Here is a 5000-nt window from a genome sequence, read left to right on the forward strand (position 1 = left end):
ACTAATAGCAATGATTACCTCTATTACAATAATTTTCATACTAATAATGGCAATAGAAATAATAATGATATCATTGTCTTTGGTATTATAATTATCATTATTGTCATTATTATTTCTAGAATTATCATTATTGTTATTATCATTATAAAAGTAGTTATAATGAAAATAGCAATAATAATTAGTATAAGAACTATTATAACTGCAATAATGATGATAATGATGATAATGACTATAATGAAATAAAGGCTAAAAGTAATAAAATCCCAAAAGTCGAAAAAACGGCAAAATCTAGCGTATTACACAGCCTTTTGAAAGAAACGTCGAAAAAAACCTTTTGCGTTTTTTAATGGTAATTATGATGATTTTAACATTAATTCAGGTAATTATGAGGATTTCCATGATAATTCCTCTATTATTGACAATAATAATGATAATTATGATGATAATGACAATAATAATGATAATAATGATAAAACGATAATTATAATTATAATATTGATAATTACTGCAATAATAGCAACAATGAACTCTATTCCAAGAATTTTCATACTAATAATAACAATATCATTATCTTTGTCATTATAATTATTATTATTGCCATTATTATTTCTAAAATTATCATTATTGTTGTTATCTTTATAAAAATAGTTATAATGATGAAAATAGCAATACTAACTAGCATAATAATCAGTTTAACTGGAATAATGATAATAATAATGATTATTATGATGATAATGATAATAATGATAAAATGATAATTATAATAATTATCATAATTTCTGCAATAATAGCAATGATTACTTCTATTCCAATAATTTTCATACTAATAAAGGCAATAGAAATAATAATGATATCATCATCTTTGTTATTATAAATATTATTATTGTCATTATTATTTCTAGAATGATCATTATTGTTATTATCATTATAAAAGTTATAATGATGAAAATAGCAATAATAGTTAGCATAATAACTATAACTGCAATAATGATGATAATGACTATAATGATAACGATCATTACCATAATGACAATAATAATAATAATGATGATAGTAATAATTATTCAGGCCTTTTATAATGAAATAAAGGCTAAAAGTAATAAAATCCCAAGAGTCGAAAAAGCGCCAAAACTAGCGGATTACAGCCTTTTAAAAGAAAGGTCGACAAAAAACCTTTTTTCGCTTTTAAATTGGAATTATGATGATTTTAACATTAATTCAGGTAATTATGAGGATTTCCATAATAATTCCTTTATTATTGACAATAATGATGATAATTTTGATGATAATGACAATATTAATGATAATAATAATAAAATGATAATTATGATAATATTGATAAATACTGCAATAATAGCAACAATTAACGCTATTCCAGTATTTTTCACAATAATAATGGTAATAGAAATAATAATAATATCATCATCTTTGTCATTATAATCTTTATTATTATCATTATTATTTCTAAAATTATCATTATTGTTATCATAATTATAAAAATAGTTATAATGATGAAAATAGCAATACTAATTAGCATAATAATCATTACAACTGCAATGATGATAATAATAATTATGATGATAATGATAATAATAATAATAAAATGATAATTATAATGACAATTTTCATAACTACTGCCTCTATTCCAATAATTTCCATACTAATAACGGCAATAGAAATAATAATGATATCATTATCTTTGTTATTATAATTATTATTATTGTCATTATTATTTCTAGAATTATTATTATTGTCATTATTTTTAGAATTATCATTATTGTTTTTATCATTATAAAAGTAATTATAATGATAAAAAGGCAATAATAATTAGCATAATAATTATTATAACTGCAATAATGATAATAATGATGATGATTACTAAAATGATAATAATCATAAAAATAATGACAATAATGATAATAATGATGATAGTAATAATTATTCAGGCCATTTATAATGCCATAAAGGCTAAAAGTAAGAAAATCCAAATTGTAGCGTATTACAGCCTTTTGAGAGAAAGGCCGAAAAAAAAAAAATTTCGCTTTTTAACGGTAATTATGATGATTTTAACATTAATTCAGGTAATTATCATTATAGTCATTATCATGATTATCCTTATTATTATCATTATTGCTGTTATGATGATTATTATAACTATTTTTATAATGATAATTTTAGAAGTAATAATGACAATAATACTCATTATAATAACAATAATAATATTATTCCTTTTGTTATTATTAGTATGAAAAATATTAGAATAGAGTTAATTATTGCTATTATTGCAGTAATTATAAGAAATTATCATTATGATAATGATTATATTATCATTATCATTATTATTGTCATTATCATCATAATTATCATTATTGTTACTAGTAAAGGAATTATCATGAAATTACCTGAATTAATGTTAAAATCATCATAATAATGGTTTAAAAGCGAAAAAAAAAATTTTTCGACCTTCCTCTCAAAAGGCTGTAATACGGAAGATTTTTGCCGTTTTTCGACTTAGTTTTAGCCTTTATTTCATTATAAATGGACTCTATGATTATTATTGTCATCATTATCATCATTATTGTCATTTTTCTTATGATTATCATCATTATAGTCATTATCGTCATGATCATCCTTAATATATTCATTATTGCAGTTATAGTGATTATTATGCTAATCATCACTGTCATTTTCATCATTATAACTATTTTTATAATGATAAATAACAATAATGATAATTTTAGAAGTAATAATGACAATAATACCAATTATAATAACAATAATAATATTATTATTTCTTTTGCCATCATTAGTATGAAAATTATTATAAATGAGTTAACTATTGCTATTATTGCAGTAATTATCAAAATTATCATTATAATTATCATTTTATTATTATTATCATTATAATTATTGTCATTATAATCATTATTGTTAATAATAAAGGAGTTATCATGAAAATCATTATGATTACCAGAATTAATGTTAAAATCATCATAATTTTAATTTAAAAGCGAAAAAAGTTTTTTTTCGACCTTTCTCTCACAAGGTTTTGCCGTTTTTTCGACTTTTGGGATTTTATTAGATTTAGCCTTAATTTCATTATAAATGGACTCTATGATTATTATTATCATTATTATTGCCATTATTCTTAGGATTATCATCATTATAGTTATTATCGTCATGATTATCATTGATATCATTATCATTATTGCAGCTATGATGATTATTATGCTAATTATTACTGCCATTTTCATCATTATAACTATTATTTAATGATAATAACAATAAGGAGAATTTTAGAAATAATAATGACAATAACGCCCATTATAATAACAATAATAATTATATTATTATAACTTCTATTGTCATTATTACCATGAAAATTATTAGAATAGAGTTAATTATTGCTATTATTGCAGTAATTATCAAAATTATCTTTATAATTATCATTTTATTATTATTATTGTCATTATCATCATAATTATTATCATTGTTGTTAACAATAAAGGAATTATTATGAAAATCATCATAGTTACCTGAATTAATGTGTAAATCATCATAGTTATCATATTATATAAGAAAAAGTTTTTTTTCGACCTTTTTCTCAAAAGGCTGTAATACGCTAGATTTTGCCGTTTTTCGACTTTTGGGATTTTATTAGTTTTAGCCTTTATTTCATTATAAATGGACTCTATGGTTATTATTATCATCATTATTTTCATTATTATCATATTTCTTATAATTATCATCATTATAGTCCTTATCGTCATGATTATCATTATTGTCATTATCATTCTTGCAGTTATAATAATTACTATGCTAATTATTACTATCATTTTCACCATTATAACTATTTCTATAATGATAATAACAATAATGATAATTTTAGAAATAATAATGACAATAATACTCATTATAATAACAATTATAATGATATTATTATTATTTCCATTGTCATTATTAGTAAGAAAATTATAGCGGTAATTATCAAAATTGTTATTATAATTATCATTTTATTATTATCGTCATTATTATTATTGTCATTATCATCATAATTATCATCATTATTGTTAATGCTAAAGGAATTATCATAAAAATCATCATAATTATCATTTAAAAGCGAAAAGGGGGGGTTTTCGACCTTTTTCTCATTTGTATCATTATAAATGGATTCTATGATTATTATTATCATTATCATCATTATTGTCATTATTCTTATGATTATCATCATTATAGTCATTATCCTCATGATTATCATCATTAACATTATCATTTTTGCAGTCTTAATGATTATTATGCTAATTATTACTGTTATTTTCATCATTATAACTATTTTCATAATGATAATAATGATAATTTTACAAATAATAATAACAATAGTACTCATTATAACAATAAAAATGATAGTGTTTTTTTTCGACCTTTCTCTCAAAAGACTGTAATACGCTAGATTTTCCCATTTTTTCGCCTTTTGGGATTTAATTAGTTATAGCCTTTATTTCATTATAAATGGACTCTATGATTATTATTATCATTATTCTCATTATTCTTATGATTATGATCATTATAGTCATTATCGTAATCATTATCATTATTATCATTATCATTATTGCAGTTATAATGATTATTATGCAAATTATTACTGTCATTTTCACCATTTTAAATATATCATAATAACAATAAAAATAATGATGATTTTGGAAAAAATAATGACAAATATACTCATTTTAATAACAATAATAGTGATTAACAATAAAGGAAGTAATAATATTCTATTGTCATTATTAGTATGAAAATTATTAGAATAGAGTTAATTATTGCTATTATTGCAGAAATTATAAAAATTATCATTATAATTATCATTTTATTATTATTTTCATTGTTATTATTGTCATTATCATCATGATTATCATCATTATTGATGATAATGGAATTATTATAAAAATCATCATAATTACTTTAATTAATGTTAAAATCATCATAATTATCATTTAAAAGAA

Source organism: Penaeus vannamei, chromosome 11 (assembly GCF_042767895.1).
Source record: "Penaeus vannamei isolate JL-2024 chromosome 11, ASM4276789v1, whole genome shotgun sequence".
Lineage (NCBI taxonomy): Eukaryota > Metazoa > Arthropoda > Malacostraca > Decapoda > Penaeidae > Penaeus > Penaeus vannamei.